Raw genomic sequence first — 23,038 nt, 5'->3', positions numbered from 1 at the left:
TGTTGAGCATTTACTATTTACTGGGTGTGCTAAGTGATTTTCTTATAACGTAGTCTAAAATCCAAGTCTCTGAGCATAAGTACTTTTAGTATTTCCTGTTTAAAGTTGAGAAAACATAAACTTGCCTAAGATAGGTGAGCATTGCTGATATTGGGACCCAAGTCTGCCTGACACTCCCTGCTTGAGCTCTTAACCTTGTGCTGGATTGCCTTTACCCTTGAATAGAATGTTGTTGTTCTCCTGCTAGGAGGTCAGGAGCAAATGGAATAGTAGGTCTTAACTCTGGCTTTGCAGCAGAATAATCTTGAAACTTTGCAGAAATATAGACAATCAAGTCTCACTTTAGGAAGATCCTAGTTCAGTGAATCTTAGATAAGCTCAACATTTTTATTCTTTACAAAGATCCACAGGTGGTTCTTTGTGCAGCCAGAGTTAAGAATAGTGATTCATAGAGATTTCCTTAGTTAAGACTCTGAGCTCTCAGGTTTGATCCTTGGTTAGGGAACTGGATCCTGCATGCTGCAACTAAAGGTCCCTGTGTGCAGCCAAATAAGTAAATAAATAAAGATTAATGAGTATTTTTTTTAAAAAACTTCAGTACTTTGGACTTCCCTGTTGGTCCAGTGGTTAAGGGTCTGCCTACCAATACAGAGGACATGGGTTTGAACCCTAGTACAGAAGATTCCACAAGCTACAGGGCAACTAAGCCAGCCACAGCTACTGATCCTACTCTTTAGAGCCCATACGCCACAGCGAGAGAAATCACCACAATGAGAAGCCTGCACCCTGCAACTGGAAAGTAGCCCCTACTCGCTGCAACTGGAGAAAGCCCGGAAGCAGCAACCAAGACCTAGCGCAGCCAAATAAATAAATAAAGATGTCTTTAAAAAAAAGAATAGTGGTTCATAGAAGTTCCCTCGGGAGGAATTTTAAGATTACAGATTTGGGGGTATTTGAAGACTGAATTTGGAATATTATAAAGACATATTGTTGTTAGAAATGTAAAAAAGGAGGTAGCTTAATAACAATCAAGTTTTGTGTTTTAGGAAGTAAGATAGCATTTATCACCAGAAATTGGATATATCACCAGGGTATTTTGTAGCCAGATTGATTTTCCGTTCTTTCTATGAATCTCTAGAGTACTGCCACTGTTACGCGCAAGCAGTCCTCCTCAGCTTAGTTTGCTCTCCCAGTCTGTTTTGTCTGTGCTGGGGGTGAAATCCTGATTTCAGAGCTATTAGGCAAGAACTGTTAACCTTGGAGAGAGCAGTAATGGCTCTGATTAAGATGTCATGGGAGAGTTGTAAACTTAACAAATTCTTAACCTCAGTGGATCTTGTCTTCTGAGTTCCTCTTAATGTCTTTCGTTTATGTTTTCATAATCTCACAGTGTGCTTTGGCGGTAGGGGAGGTCTAGTAATTCTTCCTTTCACTTTACAATTAAGAAAGTTAAGTTACAAAGGCCATGACTTCTGAGAACTGTAACTGAAATCATGGCTTAACATTTGTTGAGCACGAACCATGTGCCTTACTCTGTCCTAAATGTTTTTACGTATATTCTCTCATACTACATCTCTGATATGAGTAGTTATTTAGCCCCGTTTTGAGATAAGAAAATTGAGCTCATTTATTCTACTCTTACTTGAGTGTACTCTGTGGCAGTCACCATGCTGAGAAATGAGTATCCAGTGATGAACAAGTCAGACCCTACACTTATGGAACTTACAGTCCATTGGGAAAGACACATAATAAAATTCAAATAAGAATTCAGTTTCAACATGTGACTGGGCCATGAAGAATACAAATGGGGAAATAGTAATAAAGAATAATGAGGCAGAATTGCGATTTAGATAATCAAGAAGGGCCTAACATGGTGATATTTTAGTTCGAAATAGTTATGAAGTTTACTTAGTGTCGTATGTAGTAAGTAGTAAATTTCAAGTCTGATTCTGAAAGCTCTACTCACCATGCCTGCTGCCTGCCAGACATGTACTTGAAACCTACCCCAGGTTTGTGACTCTCCTTTCTGGTCTGACCAGCATTCATACCATGACACTGTACCAAGTTTCCAGAAGGGGCATCCTGAAGGAAGAAATTACAACAGTAAGATAATTTTTTTAGAAGAAGTTTGCCTCCTAAAATGCTTCTTTAAAGAGAGCCCTAAATAGATGCAGAGAAAGCCTTTGACAAAATTCAACATCCATTTATGATAAAACTCTCCAGAAGTTGGGAATAGAAGGAACATTCCTCAACATAATAAAAGCTCTATATGACAAACCCACAGCAAACATTATCCTCAATGGTGAAAAATTGAAAGCATTTCCCCTAAAGTCAGGAACAAGACAAGGGTGCCCACTCTCACCACTACTATTCAACATAGTTTTAGAAGTTTTGGCCACAGCAATCAGAGCAGAAAAAGACATAAAAGGAATCCAAATTGGAAAAGAAATAAAACTCTCACTGTTTGCAGATGACATGGTCCTCTACACAGAAAACCCTAAAGACTCTACCAGAAAATTACTAGAGCTAATCAGTGACTATAGTAAAGTTGCAGGATATAAAATCAACACACAGAAATCCCTTGCATTCCTATACACTAATAATGAGAAAATAGAGAAATTAAGGAAACAATTCCATTCACCGTTGCAACAAAAAGAATAATATACTTAGGAATATATCTACCTAAAGAAACAAAAGATCTATATATAGAAAACTATAAAACATTGGTGAAAGAAATCAGGACACTAATAGATGGAGAAATATACCGTGTTTGTGGATTGGAAGAATAAATATTGTGAAAATGAGTATATTACCCAAACTAATTTATAGGTTCAATGCAATCCCTATCAATCTACCAATGGTATTTTTCACAGAGCTAGAACAAATAATTTCACAATTTGTATGGAAATACAAAAAACCTCTTATAGCCAAAACAATCTTGAGAAAGAAGAATGGAACTAGGGGAATCAACCTGCCGGACTTCAGGCTCTACTACAAAGCCACAGTCATCAAGACAGTATGGTACTGGCATAAAGACAGAAATATAGATCAAGAGAACAAAATAGAAAGCCCAGAGATAAATCCACGCACCTATGGACACCTTATCTTTGACAAAGAAGGCAAGAATATTCAATGGAGAAAAGACAATCTCTTTAACAAGTGGTGCTGGGAAAACTGGTCAACCACTTATAAAAGAATGAAACTAGAACACTCCCTAACACCATACACAAAAATAAACTCAAAATGGATTAAAGATCTAAACGTAAGACCAGAAACTATAAAACTCCTAGAGGAGAACATAGGCAAAACACTCTCCGACATAAATTACAGCAGGATCCTCCATGACCCACCTCCCAGAATATTGGAAATAAAAGCAAAAATAAACAAATGGGACCTAATTAAAATTAAAAGTTTCTGCACAGCAAAGGAAACTATAAGCAAGGTGAAAAGACAGCCTTCAGAATGGGAGAAAATAATAGCAAATGAAGCAACTGACAAAGAATTAATCTCAAAAATATACAGGCAACTCCTGCAGCTCAATTCCAGAAAAATAAACGACCCAATCAAAAAATGGACCAAAGAACTAAACAGACATTTTTCCAAAGAAGACATCCAGATGGCTAACAAACACATGAAAAGATGCTCAACATCACTCATAATCAGAGAAACGCAAATCAAAACCACAATGAGGTACCATTTCACGCCAGTCAGAATGGCTGCTATCCAAAAGTCTACAAGCAATAAATGCTGGAGAGGGTTTGGTGAAAAGGGAACCCTCTTACACTGTTGGTGGGAATGCAAACTAGTACAGCCACTATGGAGAACAGTGTGGAGATTCCTTAAAAGACTGAAAATAGAACTGCCATACGACCCAGCAATCGTACTCCTGAGCATACACACCAAGGAAACCAGAATTGAGACACATGTACCCCAGTGTTCATCGCAGCACTGTTTATAATAGCCAGGACATGGAAGCAACCTAGATGTCCATCTGCAGACGAATGGATAAGAAAGCTGTGGTACATATACACAATGCAGTATTACTCAGCAATTAAAAAGAATATATTTGAATCAGTTCTAATGAGGTGGATGAAACTGGAGCCTATTATACAGAGTGAAAGTGAAAAGAAGTGAAGTCGCTCAGTCATGTCCGACTCTTTGCGACCCCTTGGACTGTAGCCTACCATACTCCTGGGATTTCCATGGGATTTTCCAGGCAAGAGTACTGGAGTGAGTTGCCATTTCCTTCTCCATACAGAGTGAAGTAAGGCAGAAAGAAAAACACCAATGCAGTATACTAACGCATATATATGGAATTTAGAAAGATGGTAATGATAACCCTGTATACGAGACAACAAAAGAGACACAGATGTATAGAACAGTCTTTTGGACTCTGTGGGAGAAGACGAGGGTGGGATGATTTGGGAGAATGGCATTGAAACATATATATTATCATATGTGAAACGAATCGCCAGTCCAGGTTCGATGTGTGATACAGGATGCTCGGGGCTGGTGCACTGGGATGAACCAGAGGGATGGTATGGGGAGGGAGGCGGGAGGGGGGTTCAAGATGGGGAACACATGTACACCCGGGGTGGATTCATGTCAATGTATGGCAAAACCAATACAATATTGTAAAGTAAAAAAAAAAAAAGAAAAAAAAAAAACCCTAGGAGGCAGCCATAGAGAAGGGAGAGCAAGAAAGGTGGCGAAGTAGTATGTGAATTTCAGCAAATGATAGAGAGATGCGAAGTGCTGTAAATACACTAGATATATTTGCACAAGGAAGTGCCCTCCTGGCATGCATGGGCCGGGGTGGATGTTCCACTTGGAATCAACATCTTATTTCCTGGCCTTACTTGAACTTAATTTGAAGGCCCTGATATAGGGAACCAAGCAGAAGACTGCTCATGGAAGATGCTAAGAAGTGTTAGATGATGCCTAGAACCTCAAGGTGCTTGGAAAGAATGCAGGAGGAAGGGAAACCGTTCCTGGGGAGGGAAAGGACAGAGGGAAACAGTCTTGCAATACCATCTTGAATTTAGATGCTGCAGTCTTCTTCTCACTCTGTTGTAATGCTTGATTTGCCAAGTTACTGTCTTAGAATTTTCCAGCAGAGGCCTCTGCATTGCCTTTGCTCCAAAAGAGTTTGTTCACTTACTCTTTTTTCTCCCAGGAAATAATAATTCTTCGGGTGGTCAGTTCCTGTAGAAGTGTGATGTAAGTTTTTAGATTCTGGATTATGAGCCTAACTATTTAGATGTAAATAGCAGAAGAACTGTACAAAAAAGATCTTCACAACCAAGATAGTCACGATAATGTGATCACTGACCTAGAGCCAGACATCTTGGAATGTGAAGTCAAGTGGGCCTTAGAAAGCATCACTACGAGCAAAGCTAGTGGTGGTGATGGAATTCCAGTTGAGCTATTTCAAATCTTGAAAGATGATGCTGTGAAAGTGCTGCACTCAATATGCCAACAAATTTGGAAACCTCAGCAGTGGCCACAGGACTGGAAAAGGTTAGTCTTCATTCCAATCCCAAAGAAAGGCAATGCCAAAGAATGCTCAAACTATCGCACAATTGCACTCATCTCACATGCTAGTAAAGTCATGCTCAAAATTCTCCAAGCCAGGCTTCAGCAATATGTGAACCGTGAACTCCCAGATGTTCAAGCTGGTTTTAGAAAAGGCAGAGGCACCAGAGATCAAATTGCCAACATCCGCTGGATCATAGAGAAAGCAAGAGAGTTCAAGAAGAGCATCTATTTCTGCTTCATTGACTGTGCCAAAGCCTTTGACTTTGTGGATCACAATAAACTGTGGAAAATTCTGAAAGAGATGGGAATCCCAGACCACCTGACCTGCCTCTTGAGAAACCTGTATGCAGGTCAGGAAGCAACAGTTAGAACTTTACATGGAACAACAGACTGGTTCCAAATAGGAAAAGGAGTGCGTCAAGGCTGTATATTGTCACCTTGCTTATTTAACTTATATGCAGAGTACATCATGAGGAACGCTGGGCTGGAAGAAGCACAAGCTGGAATCAAGATTGCTGGGAGAAATATCAATAATCTCAGATATGCAGATGACACTACCCTTATGGCAGAAAGTGAAGAGGAACTCAAAAGCCTCTTGATGAAAGTGAAAGAGGAGAGTGAAAAGGTTGGCTTGAAGCTCAACATTCAGAAAACAAAGATCATGGCATCTGGTCCCATCACTTCATGGGAAATAGATGGAAAAACAGTGGAAACAGTGTCAGACTTCATTTTTGGGGCTCCAAAATCACTGCAGATGCTGATTGCAGCCATGAAATTAAAAGATGCTTACTCCTTGGAAGGAAAGTTATGACCAACCTTGATAATATATTAAAAAGCAGAGACATTACTTTGCCAACAAAGGTATGACTAGTCAAGGCTATGGTTTTTCTCGTGGTCATGTATGGATGTGAGAGTTGGACTGTGAAGAAAGCTGATCACCGAAGAATTGATGCTTTTGAACTGTGGTGTTGGAGAAGACTCTTGAGAGTCCCTTGTACCGCAAGGAGATCCAACCAGTCCATTCTAAGGGAGATCGATCCTGGGTGGTCATTGGAAGGACTGATGCTAAAGCTGAAACTGCAATACTTTGGCCACCTCTTGCGACGAGCTGACTCACTGGAAAAGAGTCTGATACTGGGAAGGGTTGGGGGCGGGAGGAGAAGGGGACGACAGAGAATGAGATGGCTGGATGGCATCACCGACTCTGTGGACATGAGTTTGAGTGAACTCCAGGAGTTGGTGATGGACAGGGAGGCCTGGCGTGCTGTGATTCATGGGGTCATGGAGAGTCGGACACGACTGAGCGACTGAACTGAACTGAGTGCCTAGTGTAATTTTCTGTTTGGAAAAGATTTGCGCTTGATATTCATGTATACGTCTTACTTGATTGTATTGGTAAGGGTTATAAATTGATTAGATCCTGCAGTCTGACAGTTTAGTTATAATAATGCTTAAACTCTTTGACCCAGAAATCTAATTCTTAAAAATTCCCTCTGAAGAGATTATTTAAAATGAAAAGTATATGTACTAACATAGTAATGAATATATTTAGTAGTAAGAGAGAGGGGATGGTTAAGTAAACTATGGTAATATTAATTCAATGGAGCCATTAAAATGAAAAACATGAAAACTAATTCTGTGAGAAATTATATTTGAAATGTTAAGTGAAAAAGTAAATAAATGGAAAAATTAAGTTGCATCTCTACCTTACTCTAGATCAGAGAATTAAAGGGCTCAGATGGTAAAGAATCAGCCTGCAATGCGGGAAACCTGGGATTGATCCCTGGGTTGGGACGATCTCCTAGAGGAGGGCATGGCAACCCCCTTCAATATTCTTGCCTGGAGAATCCCCATGGACCAGAGGAGCCACGATTAAGTGACTAAGCACAGCACAGCACAACAAAGAATTAAATGTAAAAAATATTTGATATTACAAGTTAGAACATACAGGAGAAACTTTTTTCATAATCTTGGAGCAGGACAGACTTTTTAAAAAATATGACACAAAACTCAGAAACCGTAAAAGAAACGCTGATAAATTCAAATATAAGAAGTCAAAACTACATTAAAGGATCCTATAAACAAACAACACATTGGGAGAAAGATTTTCAACACATGACAAAGATCTAATTTCTATAATACATAATGTGTTCTGTAATTTTTTAAAAGACCACAAACAAAACAATGTGCCAAAGTAATTAGCAGACTTTCATAAAAAAGGATATACCAATGGCTCTTCAACATATGTATTTAATAGTCTTCATAACCAATACCATTTTTTACCTCTCAGATTGGCAAAAGTCAAAAAATTTTGATTATTGCATTGTGTTGGCAGAATCACAGGGGAAGCAGCATAGCTATTTATTGTTGATGGGGTGTAAATTGGAATTGCCACCACTGAAGACAATTTAGAAGTATCTATCAAAATTCTGAATGCCCCTGGCATTTGCTCCAGAAATTTCACTAGGAGAAATTTATCCTCCAGAAATATTCCTATATGTATAAAAATTGATATTCAAAGCTATTCATTGCAACATCATTTATAATAGCAAAAAATTAGAAATATCCTAAATGTCCATCATGGGGTTTCCATATGAACCAATGTGAAGTTATCTCCTACTGTGAAACGATACCACCAAGACAACAACACCAAGACACAAAGCAGTTTGTGTATCATTTGTGTAAAACAAACAAAAAACCCAAAACCAAAACAGTAGTGAAAAAAGAATATTTAGATTCTTAAATATGCTTAGACTGTATATGGTAATATACAAAAAAATGGAAAACAGCAATTGCTTTTAGGGAGAAGAACTTGGCTGGGAAGTAGATATAAGGTAGATATTTATTACTCTATTTATCATATTGTCCTTTTTTAAAATTAAAAAAATTTATTGAAGTATAGTTGACTTTGAATATTAATTTCAGATGTATAACATAGCAATTCAGTATTTTTATACATTCTGAAAATCCCATGGACGGAGGAGCCTGGTAGGCTGCAGTCCATGTGGTCATTAAGAGTCAGGCACGACTGAGTGACTTCACTTTTCACTTTCACACATTGGAGAAGGAAATGGCAACCCACTCCAGTGTTCTTGCCTGGAGAATCCCATGGATGGGTGAGCCTAGTGGGCTGCCATCTATGGGGTCGCACAGAGTCAGACATGACTGAAGCGACTTAGCAGCAGCAGCAGCAGCACTATACAAAGTTATTATAACATGGACTATTCCCTGTGCTGTATATTATATCCCCATGACTTACTTATTTTATAACTGGTAGTTTGTACCTTTTAATCCTCTTCGCCTGTTTCACCCATCACCCGATTCATGATTTCCACTGATCTGGTATGAGCCTCTATCTTGAACTATTCTGCACTATTTAAACCACCAAAGCAGTGCAGAACTGGCCTTGGTATTTCCTTCACTGGCTGTAGTTACACTTCCCTGAGTGGTCCCTATGCCTTAAGGGCATGACCTTAGTTTCCATGTTTTGTGTGTATGGTTTAGTTCATTTCAGTTGCTCAGTTGTGTCAGATTCTTTGTGACCCCATGGCCTGCAGCATGTCAGGCTTCCCTGTCCATCACCAACTCCCAGAGCTTGCTCAAACTCATATCCATTGAGTTGGTGATGCCATCCAACCATCTCATCCTCTGTCGTTCCCTTCTCTTCCTGCCCTCAATCTTTCCCAGCATCAGGGTCTTTTCCAAGGAGTCAGTTCTTCACATCAGGTGGCCACATTATTGAAGCTTCGGCTTCAGCATCAGTCCTTCCAAATATTCAGGACTGATTTCCTTTAGGATGGACTGGCTTGATCTCCTTGCAGTCCAAGGGACTCTCAAGAGTCTTCTCCATCACCACAGTTCAGAAGAATCAATTCTTTGGCACTCAGCTTTCTTATGGTCCAACTCTCACATCCATACATGACTACTGGAGAAACCATATCTTTGATAGATGGACCTTTGTTGGCAAAGTAATGTCTCTGCTTTTTAATATGCTGTCTAGGTTGATCATAGCTTTTCTTCCAAAAAGCAAGTGTCTTTTAATTTCATGGCTGCAGTCATTATCTGCAGTTGCCCATGGAATTCTCCAGGCAAGAATACTAGAGTGGGTAGCCATTCCCTTCTCCAGGGGATCTTCCCAACCCAAGGACCGAACCCAAGTCTCCTGCATTGCAGGTGGATTCTTTACCAACCTAGCCATCAGGGAAGGCTGTGTATATGGTTACCTTTCACTTATTCGTTCAACAGATATGTACAGAGTACATCTGATATGCTAAGACACTGTGCTGGTTGCTGGGGATATAGTGTACTTATGACAAACATGGTTCCTCCCTTGGAAGTTTACATTCTCCTAGAGAAAGTTGATTAAACAGCTAATTATTCAGTGATTTTATAAATTTTGATTGTGATAGATTCTGAAAAGAGGAAAGCATACCATCCTATGAGAATATGGCCAGACGAGACTGACCTGCTTAAGGTTAGTGGTCAAGGGAGAGCTTCCTTGGAGAACTGGTATTTTGAATTGTGCTCTGAAGGATGAGTCAGAGTCAACCAGAGAAATGTTGGGTGGAGAGAGTGGGGAAGAAAATACTTAGAGGTCAGGAAACTTATTCAAGAAATCAAAAAAAGGTCAGTGAGGTTGGAACGTAGGAAATAGGGAGGAAATAATACAAAATGATGCTGGTGAGGTCAGCACAGGCAAGATGATGCAGAGCCTTGTAAACTGAATTAAGGATCTTAGTCTTTATTAATCAGACAGGAAAAAAACACTGAAGAGTTTTCAGCTGGGGGCATGAATAGGGTACCATTAGATCTACCTGGCTTTACTATGAAGAATGGACTTCCAGTTGGTTGATTGACTGATTTTAACCATAGACAGTTGGGGCGTTGTTGTTTTTTGTGTGTGTATTTGATTTGATTTGGTTAACTCATTCATTGGGCAACAGTGCTCTTAATAAGAAGGCTTCCCAGATGGCACAGTGGTAAAGAATCTGCCTGCTAATGCAGGAGATGCAGGAAACATGGGTTTTGATCCCTGGATTGGGAAGACACCCCTGGAGGAGGAAATGGCAACCTACTCCAGTATTCTTGCCTAGAGAATCCCGTGGACAGGGGAGCCTGGCTGGCTGCAGTTCATGGGGTCTCAAAGAGTTGGACACAAAGACTGAACAGGCACGCACACTCTTAAGAAGAGGGAAGTTGACAGGCAGTATGGTGTGGTGGTGAAGAGTGTGTGACCCTGGGTAAGTCTCTTTCCTTCTCTAAGTCTCAATTTCTTCATCCAGAGAATGGAGATAATAAATAGTATTTCTGCCTCCTGGGGTGATTTTGAAGATTGAATGAAATAATGTCTGTGAAACACTTACATTAAGATTGGGAACACTGTGAACCTCTATTAAATGTTAGCCACTGTTGCAGTCTAATAATCTCATGAATGGTTTAACTGCTGCTCTGAGAACCACCCATTCTTGGTGGTCGATGGAGTAGCTTTCCATCCGGCAGTCACAAGTGGGCTTGTCTAGCCATCACTGCTGAGCAGTAGTCATCTAGCCTAGTCAACTGGTAGAGAAACATCACGCCTAACATTTAATTTCACAAATGTCACTTGGAGATGGAAATGAAAGCTGAGGATTGGTAGCTTGCTTTAACCCTAGCTATGGTTTTGCTTTGAAGCTGGCTTTTGAAAGGTTTCTAATACTTGCAGGAAATCAATAGAATGTAGTTGTTGCTTGGAAACGCCTGTTATCTCTTTGTTCCCCACAATACTAGGTAACTAATGTGTGTAATTATACAGCTGAGCAGAGCTTCAGGTTGATCAAGGTTAATTGTTGACAGTATTTGAAATGTTAATAATGTCTCCTCTAAAACTGCTTTTCCAAAATAGATTGCTCCAGCTTCACAAAAGGTTTAAATGCCACTGATTTCTTCATTCAGTGAGATGTAATTCTAGGCCTGGAAACTGGGAGCTTCCAATTTAATGTTTTCTAAGAAATCAGTGCCCAGAAAATGTGTTTTCTCTTCTGCTTTAAAGTTTGCCACATCATGTGATTATAGAAATTCTCATTGCCTGACTTTTGTTATCATTGCCTGTTCTCTAAAATTATACATTTCTGCCTTTGATTTATTTTGTGGAACTAGGCAGAAGAGCTAAAGCATGCCATTTTTTTAAGAGCCCTGGGAAGTTTGGGTAGGTGGGAATCTATTCTAAAAGTTTACAGTGGATTCAGAGTCTGCCTGAAAAGTCTTTTTGTGTTTAAATTTGTCTTCTATCTTGAGAACATAGGAAGGCAGAGTTTTAAAGGGAGTTTTGCTGCCAAATGCTACAGAGTGAAAAATTAAAAGTTTCTTATGTAGTCAATGAGAGTTCCCTGCAATCAAGTTTACTTACTGAATTTGTCAGAGACTTCCTGTGGTGAGATGGTTCACAGATGGTGGATAATTCATTTTAAAAATAAAAGTGAGCTTTGTGTCTTGTTCTTTATCTTGTCTAACATGATGTCTCCCCCTGCATAGCTGCCTTTTCTGTCTCTCTGTGCTCTAAGGGAGACCCAAAAGTATTAGCTAAATTGTTCTGGCAGCAGAGAAAGTACTGGGTGAGGAAGGAGTTGACCAAAAATAGGGCTTTCCCTAGCTGTCGCAGGAAGATAAACAGAGGTTCTACCATATGTAACTACCTTCTTTAAAATGATTAACTAATGTGTTATGTAGCGTTACTATTAAAACCTAACGTGGTGTGGTGATCTAAAAAATGTTCGAATGTAGATTCTATAGCTGTTGGTTTTTTAATGTACTCATTCATTATGGTTTTTTTTTTCTATCATTGCTTTGTGTTTTCCTGTCTGACTTTAAAAAGCTATATTGAGGAATGCAGCTCACAGTGTGTGTTACTTGGAACTTCCTGGGGACTGAACGTTTAATTCCTGTAGAAATTTGTTTACCAAGATTTTAGAAGAGTGTGTGGGAAAGTAAAGTTTATTTTTGTGTTGATTATTATTTAAAATAGGAAAAGGAACTTAATCCTCGCTCCTCTTTATCAACCACTTAGTATGTATCATACACTACTCTAGTTGCTTAAGGTACATCTGTAAACAAACTCAGAAAGCACTGCCCTGTAAAGCTTGTAGTTTGATGCCTGTTACCATTTCACCTTCTGCTTCTGCCAAGGGCAGAGCTGGGTTCAAACCTAGCGTGACTGTGTGTTGTCTCTGATCTTGCGATGTTACTCTTTTAAGCAAAGTAATCAAGTTGTCATGTTATCATTCATTTGGAAAATGAATGATTCTTAGAAATCATCCCTTGCTTTGGTTCTGTAAGATGAAATTTTCTTGTTAACTACTTAGATTTGTACTCAGAAGAGCTTTATGCAAAATAAAGAAATTTTGTCCCAGGATTTTCCTATATATGTTCCCTAGTATATTCTTGCCTGGAGAATCCCAGGGACGGGGGAGCCTGGTGGGCTGCCGTCTATGGGGTTGCACAGAGATGGACACGACTGAAGTGACTTAGCAGCAGCAGCAGCAGTGTGTTCTTATGCTTACCTGTCTTAACATCAGCAACACATTGTAGTAAGTAAGCCAAGACCACATGAGTTTATGTTCATAGAATTTAATCTCATACATCATCAGAGTTGAGGGGAGTGATGGAGGAAATGAAATAACAGAATCCTCTAGGTATATAGCTGCTACGTTTTTGGTATGGTCTGCTTTCCTTCTGGGAGCTTATATGCTCTACTTCATGTGATTCTAGTGGAGCTGACAATCACTTTGGCCCTGCTCTTCTACCACTGGGATGGTCATATGCCCATACACCCATGTCAGACAGGTCAAAGTACCCCTTTTCCCTGGATACCATGATTGGTCCACACAGGGTCAATTAGAGTCATGTTAAGAGAGATATGGATGCTGGAGGTAAAAAGTTCAAGTTCTATTTTCTGGACTCTCTGCTTAATGATATATGCTTGGTGTGGTTGGTGGTCATCTTACTGCAACATAGAGATAGTCAGCTAAGAAGAGGAAGCAGGCAGAGCCCAAGAGAGAGGGAGAGTAGAGACCTAATAACATCGTTGCATTTTTTTAATTCCTCTTGGATTTACCAGTTACATGAACCACTAGCTTTTTTGTTTTCCTTAAATCACATTGCTTCTTGTATAATAAGGTATCCTTATGTATGATTGTGGTAATCATTTGTGTTTGCCAGTATTTCTGGGTCTCCTTACTCTGAATAATGGTAGGATTATACTTCCTTGAAAGTTGGGCATGGTCATGTGACTGCTTTGGTAAATGAAATATGTGACTCTTGTCTCTTCTAGATGGAAGTCTTTAAGAGCTGATGCATAACTCATTATACTCAATTCTCCTTGCCATAATGACTAGTTGTGTCCCAGATAAGAGAGGGTAACATGGAGCAAAATCTCCACCAACCTAAGATGGACATGTGGCACAAATGAGAAACTTACTGTTTTATTCACTGAGATTTTGATGCTGTATGTTATTGTAGCCTGTCTAACGTGATACTTGTTTGGAGTATATTTTTCTATATCAAAATTTTCTGGGACTTCGCTGGTGGTCCATTGGCTAAGACTCTGCATTCCTAATGCAAGGGGCCAGAGTTTGGTCCCTGGTCGGGGAACTAGATCCCACGTGCTGCAACAAAGACCTGGCACAGCCAAATAAGTAAATATTTTTTAAAAATGTAAATAATTCAGGTGAAAAGATCTTTTAGTATGCCATCTAAAAACACTAATGTCCACAGAATGTGATTATTAAACTATTTAGTATACATAGTTACTGATAAGCATTAAGCTACAAGGCTAAAAGTAAACAACAGTGTTTCCTGGTTTTGTTGTTGTTTAGTCGCTAAGTATTATCTGACTTTGTGACCTGTAGCCTTCCAGGCTTTTCTGTCCCTGGGATTTTCCAGGCATGAATACTGCAGTGGGTTGCCATTTGCTTCTCCAGGGGATCTTCCCAGAGATCGAACCTGCATCTTCTGCACTGGCAGGCGAATTCTTTATCACCTAGCCGCCAGGGAAGCCATTTCCTGGTTTACCCTACAGAAACTAAATCTGCTTTTAGGACTGTGACCTCTGACCAAATTATAGTTGCCTTGTTTCATATTATGTGGCAGGACAAAGTCTATAATGATAGGTGTTTAAAACTCAGACACTATGTAAACACTGTAGCCTTACCCATGACAATTTCTCTTATGTGGCCAGGACAAGGATGGAATCTCTGTAACCAGGCCTTGCTATCTGAAAACAGAGAAACCAGACAGGTAGGAAGAAATGGTTTAAGGATAGATCGAACAGTCTGATTTGCAGCTGCATGTGTGTGTGTAAATTATTACAGTCTTCAGTATCTGTGCTGGACTCCCCAGCTTATGTAAGGAACAACATATTCTCATGGGCAAAGCACAGTAGTGATCTATCATTTTCACCTGTTGATGCTTTAATTTTTCTACATTTAAAATGGAAATAAAAGGTTTTTCCTTCTCTTACCTCTCCTTGATGGTCCACATGGGAAAATGTGGTTCATATTTGTCAGGAATCTTGGTTGAGAACAACAGAAACTGGCTTCGATAGAAAAATAAAGGTCATTTGTTGTTGAAAATAAAGGTTTGTTTGTTGTTTCATGTAGCAGCCAATCAGAGGGTACCATCCTTCCCCAGCCAGAGGTTGGCTTAAGAGTGAGCATGTGTGAAGTTCAGATGAGAAGACAGGGTGCGGGGTCACGTCTGGGGAGGAGACCACTGGCACAGTTTTCCACATCCATAAGAGACACAGAGGAATAGCTGTTTTCTTCAGCTGACTGTTGTTGATAAACTCTACTGTGATTTTGTAATCATGTGTGTTCAAAATGCAAAGTGCTGCATCCCTAATGTCCCTTTTAAAACTTTAAACTATTGTTTATTTTAATATATCACATGAAATGTCTTGAAGCCATGTCTGTTTGATTAAAGCAACTTCACCTCCCCACCAAGTCAGTTTATTTTTGTATAATGCATAGATTTTATTATTCATAATCTGTGTTTCATCTGTCTAGAAAACATTTTTCGTTTTAGTTTTCAGTGGAGTAGAACTAAAGTATTTAATTTTTTCACAATGATACCATGGCACTTTTTAAGAGTTTCCGAGGAGACCTGATAGAAATTGCCCTTTAGGGGAAAGAGTGGGTTCACTGATGTCCCAAACTGTTTGATTTCATAAGCAGAAATTTCAGTTCACCATTAGTACCAACACAACAGCATGATATGTTTGTAGTCATTTTGCAGATGTGATTAGGTAGTCAAGATTAGCCCATTTTATTGGTATGGTGAGTATGGCCAATCTAGATCTTACTGTGATCATCAGGCAGAATTGGAGCCAGGTTGACTTTCCCAAAGCTGCTGCTTGCTGCTGCTGCTGCTTAGTCACTTCAGTCGTGTCCGACTCTGTGTGACCCCATAGACGGAAGCCCACCAGGCTCCCCCGTCCCTGGGATTCTCCAGGCAAGAACACTGGAGTGGGTTGCCATTTCCTTCTCCAATGTGTGAAAGTGAAAAGTGAAAGTGAAGTCGCTCAGTCGTGTCCGACCCTTAGCGACCCCACGGACTGCAGCCTACCAGGCTCCTCCATCTATGGGATTTTCTAGGCAAGAGTACTGGAGTGGCTTGCCATTGCCTTCTCCGTTCCCAAAGCTAGGAGCTATATATTGTGCATTAAATATGCTTTTTGGGAATGAGGATTGGAAGAAACCAGAATCAGTAGAGAGGTAAGTAAAAGAGTATCTGGCTCATATGAACTTTTTCTTCAGTGATTATATGACATCATTTTAACAAAAGCTTTTCATATATAGTAATATATACCACTTAAAATTTGCTTAATTTAATAAGATTGAGGAAGTGCAACACTTTTTTAAAAAGGTATTATATTAACTGGAGTATAATTACTTCACAATATTATGATGGCCTCTGCCGTACATCAGCATGAATTGGCCATAGGTATACCTGTGTCCTCTCCCTCCTGAACCCACCTCCCACCTCCCTCCCCATCCCATCCCTCCTGCATCATCATACATCAAACTCCCACTGGCTGTCTGTTTTACATATGATAATATATATGTTTCAATGCTATTCTCTCAAATCATCCCGCTCTCTCCTTGTCCTACTGTGTCCAAAAGTCTGTTCTTTAGGTCTGTGTGTCCTTTGCTGCCTTACATGTAGATCATCAGTACCAGCTTTCTAGATTCCATATATATGCATTAATATACACTATTTGTCTTTTTCTTTCTGAATTACTTCACTCTGTATAATAGGTTCCAGGTTCATCCACCTCATTAGAACTGTCTCAAATGTGTTCCTTTTTATAGCTAACATTCCATTGTGTATATGTACCACAACTTCCTTATCCATTCATCTGTCGATGGCCATCTAGGTTGCTTCCATGTCCTAGCTATTGTAGATAGTGCTAGTGCAACACTATGGTAACTGTCAGTCTCAGGGGACTGAGCTGTTGGGTCACATCACTGGAGATGCTGCAGGGGTAGGTTCATGACCAAGGAGGTAGCACCATTTTTGAAGAGGGCATTTAGAAAACGAAGATCATGGCATCTGGTCCCATCACTTTATGGGAAATAGATGGGGAAACAGTGGAAACAGTGTCAGACTTTATTTTTTGGGGCTCCAAAATCACTGCAGATGTTGATTGCAGCCATGAAATTAAAAGACGCTTACTCCTTGGAAGGAAAGTTATGACCAACCTAGATAGCACATTAAAAAGCAGAGACATTACTTTGCCAACCAAGGTCCGTCTAGTCAAGGCTATGGTTTTTCCAGTGTTCATGTATGGATGTGAGAGTTGGACTAAAAAGAGAGCTGAGCGTCAAAGAATTGATGCTTTTGAACTGTGGTGTTGGAGAAGACTCTTGAGAGTCCTTTGGACTACCAGTCCATCCTAAAAAGAGATCAGTCCTGGGTGTTCATTGGAAGGACTGATGCTAAAGCTGAAACTCCAATACTTTGGCCACCTCATGCAACGAGTTGACTCACTGGAAAAGAGTCTGATGCTGGGAAAGATTGGGGGTGGGAGGAGAAGGGGACGACAGAGAATGAGATGGCTGGATGGCATCACCGACTCGATGGACATGAGTGTGAGTGAACTCCGGGAGTTGGTGATGGACAGGGAGGCCTGGCATGCTGTGATTCATGGGGTCGCAAAGAGTCGGACACGACTGAGCGACTGAACTGAACTGAACTGAACTTGGTGCTTCTGGTTCTGTGGCTGTATTAAGTGTGTCCTTTGCCCTTAGCTACAGATTTGACCCAGCACTTGTTTCCAGTCTCTTATCACCATGAATTCTAAGGCTGATTAGGCATGATACATTTAGATATTCTCTGGTTGTTATTGACTTGTTTGACTGGTTAGTTTTTGTGTAAGTCCTTTTTTCTATATAGTAGATCACAATTTTCCCCCTCCATGGTTTTTCATTATTTTGAAGTCCAGTTTACTCATTTTTCTTTTCCTTACCTAGAAACATTTTTTTTCATAGTTTATTTGTTCTGATGACTCATTCATTCTATAAATGTTTATAGAGCATCTATTAGGTACTTTACTCTCAATAAATCAGAATAAGATATAATTACTTGTAATTATAATTCAAGGAAAACGATAAATAGGAAAAGAAAGAACAAAAGCTATCCTTTTAAAAGGAGAGCTCAGGTCAGGCAGTTTGAACGAGACGAAGACGGAACCGGAGCCGGAAGATGGCAATGAACGTGTACTCAACGTCGGTCACCAGTGATAACCTCAGTCGACATGACATGTTGGCCTGGATCAATGAGTCTCTGCAGTTGAATCTGACAAAAATCGAACAGTTGTGCTCAGGGGCTGCCTATTGTCAGTTTATGGACATGTTGTTCCCTGGCTCCATTGCCTTGAAGAATGAAATTCCAAGCTAAGCTAGAACATGAATACATCCAGAACTTCAAAATACTTCAAGCAGGTTTTAAGAGGATGGGTGTTGACAAAATAATTCCTGTGGACAAATTAGTAAAAGGAAAGTTTCAGGACAATTTTGAATTCGTTCAGTGCTTCAAGAAGTTTTTTGATGCAAATTATAATGGAAAAGAGTATGACCCTGTAGCTGCCAGACAAGGTCAAGAAACTGCAGTGACCCCCTCCCTTGTTGCTCCCGCTCTGAACAAACCGAAGAAACCTCTCAGCTCTAGCAGTGCAGCTCCACAGAGGCCCATTGCAACACACAGAACTACTGCAACCCCTAAGGCTGGCCCGGGTGTGGTGCGGAAGAATCCTGGTGTAGGGAATGGAGATGACGAAGCAGCTGAATTGATGCAGCAGGTCAATGTATTGAAGCTTACTGTTGAAGACTTGGAGAAGGAGAGAGACTTCTATTTTGGAAAGCTGAGGAACATTGAGTTGATTTGCCAGGAGAACAAGGGGGAGAACAACCCTGTGCTGCAGAGGATCGTGGACATTCTCTACGCCACAGACGAAGGCTTCCTGATACCTGATGAAGGGGGCCCACAGGAGGAACAGGAAGAGTATTAATAGCCTGGACCAGCCGAGCAACATCCGAATTCTTCACTCCAAATCATGTGCTTAACTGTAAAATACTCCCTTTTATTATTCTTAGAGGACTCACTGGTTTCTTTTCATAAGCAAAAAGTACCTCTTCTAAAAGTGCACTTTGCAGAAGTTTCACTCCTTTTCCAATAAGTTTGAGTTAGGAGCGTTTACCTTGTAGCAGAGCAGTATTAACATCTAGTTGGTTCACCCAGGGAACAAAGAGGCTGATCATGGGGCTCACTTTGTGGATGCTGGTAGCACTGATAGCTGGAGAAGGTGGAGACCTCAGTAGAGAAATGTAAAGACTGATTTGAATTTTAAGTTAATGTGAAATCTTGGCAGAGAATGTTTTAATAAATAAATGCCTTAAGAGTATTTAAAAGATGCTTCCATATTTCAAAATATAAAATGTGTGTTTGACATTGTGTCTGGGAAGGAAGGGCTGGAACCTGGCGCCTTTGGGACCTGCTGTTCCCAGCCTTCGCAGGACTGCTTGATCCTCATAAGCCCAGACGTTGGCCCAAAAGCAAAATTTGAAGTTATTTTGTAAGCCATTTTGATGTCCTTGACCAATAGCATGCCTGCTAAGTTGCCTGGATGAATAGAGGGTGTGTTTCAGGCCTGAGACGTCTGAGTCAAAGAGCTTGATTTTCATTGAGCATTTCTCTGGTGATTTTTCCAGTTATCCATGATAATTCTGTGTTCTGTGTGTGTGTGTGTGTTTTTTTTTTTTTTTTTTTGAAATGAGGTGTGTCCAGTTTTTAAACCTAACAACTACTTTTGGGGACTTGCCCACATCTCAGGGATTTGAATGGGGGCTGTGTCCCATTTTACTGTCTTTTAAGTTTACATTTAACATGTTCCTTTTCTCTGCTCCCCTTGCCCTCTGGGGACTCCTCTTTGGCTCCTTAAAATTTGCTGCTTAGAGTGGAAGTTCAGCAGGCAGGTGATCATACTGCAAGTTCTTTCTGGACCTCTGGCAAAGGGAGTGATCAGTGAAGGCCACCACTCCCTTGGGATCTGCAAGACTGGGTGTTTTCGGTACCTGCTGTCCACAGCCCTCCACTGTTATCAGAATACTTTGCCGGTGCACTAATCTCTTTGGAGATAAAAATGTTAGCGTGTTACTAAATGTTAATTTTCTTTTGCAGAAAATATAGTACCATGTCTGAATTAATTATTAATATTTAAAATATTTCATTCCTTAACTCCCTCATTTGCTTTGCTCACAGCCGACTAAGTGCCTTTGTTTGGCAGAATTCTGCAACATGTGTGTCACCTACTGAGATTGTTCAGCCCCTGATGTATTTGTATTGATTTGTTTCTGGTGGTAGCTTGTCCTGAAATGTGTGTAGCAAGCAGGTGTTTTATGATGAAATTGTTGTGTAGTGCATGCTCTGTGTGGAATTCAGAGGAAAACCCAGATTCAGTGATTAACAATGCCAAAAAATGCAAGTAACTATCCATTGTTCAAATAACAGTGGTGCTATTTCTCTTTTGTGGCCTTTTAGACTTTTGTTGCCCTAAAATTCCATTTTGTTGGGAACCCATTTTCTACCTGGTCTTTCTTGACAGGGTTTTTTTCTACTTTTAAACAGTTTCTAAATAAAATTCTGTATTTCAAGAGAAAAAAAAATAAAAGGAGAGCTCAGATCCATTTGAGGGGGATCAGAGACTTTAGGATTTTTTTTTTTTTTTCCTCCTTAAGAGGCAAGAACCATAATATGTTCTTGATGAAAGAAAGTCAAACATACTATGTTTTTTGACTAAGGCTTTTCCGTGCGACATGGTGCTAAGAATAATTTGAAAAGGGTTGGAATTCTGAATGGACTCTTACAGATGCTTATAGGTGGTACAGGAGAAGAGAAAAATAAAAGTGCCAGTTCCCATTGCTGATGGTTTCCCTGAGTAACAAGGCAAAACCTGCTGCACAGTCCAAGGACCCCTGGGAAGAGAGAGGTGGCAAGGGGCTGAATTTAATCTGAATTTCATAAGAATTGAAATCTTTTTTTTTTTTCTTTCTTGCTAGTTTTCTTATCAGTATTCAGTCGATCAGTTATGCTGACTCTGTGGCCCCGTGGACTGTAGTCTGCCAGGCTTCCCTGACCATGGTATTCTCCAGGCAAGAATACTAACTAGGGTTGCCATTTCCTTCTCAAGGGGATCTTCACAACCCAGGGATCAAGCCCTCAACTCTGGTGTGTCTTGTATTGGCAGGAAGATTCTTTACCACTAGTGCTACCTGGGAAGCCCAGTTTTCTAATAAGCTTCCATGTAATTTAAAACCTAAAGTCTACATTGATGACCTCTGGTTGAGGTAGTCTCCAGGGCAGCCTCATACAGAAAAATCAGGAAAGATGTTTTATTTCAGTTTGTTTTATTCAGTAAACCAGTGAAGAGGAATAAAAGGAAGAATTGAGGAATAACTTCTAGAAGGGAGCTAGGATTTTTTACATAATTGTAAGGACCTGGGACAGCCTGTCAGTGTGGTGAAAACAGGTGCTACTATTTTATCTCCCAACTATTGGTAGTTGCAGTTTTACTTATGCTTATAAAGGGGACGACGGAGAATGAGATGGCTGGATAGCATCACCGACTCGATGGACATGAGTTTGAGTGAACTCTGGGAGTTGGTGATGGACAGGGAGGCCTGGCGTGCTGTGATTCATGGGGTCGCAAAGAGTTGGACACGACTGAGTGACTGAACTGAACTGAACTTATATGATTGATTGCTTCCTTTATCAAACTGAAAACATAGCATGAAAACATTTTGTTTGCCATTTCAACTAATTTTAATAGGCTGAGAGGTCTTTTTTAATCTACAGCACACTTTATAACTACTATTGATATTTTTTTCCATAGTTTCAGTTGACTTTGTTCAAGTTGTATGAAATAGCAGTGTGTACTGTTTCATTTTACCAACACTGAGTAGCCTTGGTTCTTCTTCACTTTCTTCCATAAGGGTGGTATCATCTGCATATCTGAGGTTATTGATATTTCTCCCAGCAATCTTGATTCCAGCTTGTGCTTCCTCCAGCCCAGCATTTCTCATGATGTACTCTGCATATAAGTTAAATAAGCAGGGTGACAGTATACAGCCTTGAGGTACTCCTTTTCCTATTTGGAACCAGTCTGTTGTTCCATGTCCAGTTCTAACTGTTGCTTCCTGACCTGCATACAGGTTTCTCAAGAGGCAGGTCAGATGGTCTGGTATTCCCATCTCTTTCAGAATTTTCCACAGTTTATTGTGATCCACACAGTCAAAGACTTGGCATAGTCAAGCAGAAATAGATGTTTTTCTGGAACTCTCTTATTTTTTTGATGATCCAGCGGATTTGGCAATTTGATCTCTGGTGCCTCTGCCTTTTCTGAAACCAGCTTGAACATCTGGAAGTTCAGGGTTCACGTATTGCTGAAGCCTGGCTTGGAGAATTTTGAGCATTACTTCACTAGTGTGTGAGATGAGTGCAATTGTGCAGTAGTTTGAGCATTCTTTGGCATTCCCTTTCTTTGGGATTGGAATGAAAACTGACCTTTCCCAGTCCTGGGGCCACTGCTGAGTTTTCTAAATTTGCTGACATATTGAGTGCAGCACTTTCACAGCATCATCTTTCAGGATTTGAAATAGCTCAACTGGAATTCCATCACCACCACTAGCTTTGTTCACAGTGATGCTTCCTAAGGCCCACCTGACTTCACATTCCAGGATGTCTGGCTCTAGGTGAGTGTGAGTGATCACACCTTTGTGATTATCTGGGTCGTGAAGATCTTTTTTGTTCTTCTGCGTATTCTTGCCACCTCTTCTTAACATCTTCTGCTTCTGTTAGGTCCATACCATTTCTGTCCTTTAGCGAGCCCATCTTTGCATGAAATGTTCTCTTGGTATCTCTCATTTTCTTGACGAGATCTCTAGTCTTTCCCATTCTATTGTTTTCCTCTATT

At 40.2% G+C, this 23,038-nt stretch overlaps 1 protein-coding gene and 1 pseudogene across 3 annotated transcripts in view; both read left to right on the top strand.

Annotated features, from left to right (window-relative positions):
* The window catches only part of SSH2 (slingshot protein phosphatase 2), a 252,391-nt gene that overhangs the window by 75,803 nt on the left and 153,550 nt on the right, over window positions 1–23,038 (top strand). The gene's annotated exons all lie outside the window — the stretch shown is intronic.
* Window positions 18,224–19,364, top strand: LOC148774674 (microtubule-associated protein RP/EB family member 1 pseudogene; annotated as a pseudogene).

The sequence above is a fragment of the Moschus berezovskii genome, chromosome 20 (genome assembly GCF_049115385.1).
Source record: "Moschus berezovskii isolate FMDL1 chromosome 20, NW_MosBer_1.0, whole genome shotgun sequence".
NCBI classification, from domain to species: Eukaryota; Metazoa; Chordata; class Mammalia; order Artiodactyla; family Moschidae; genus Moschus; species Moschus berezovskii.
Note: the sequence above shows the minus strand (reverse complement) of the source record. Positions and strands in the feature narration are given on the sequence as shown.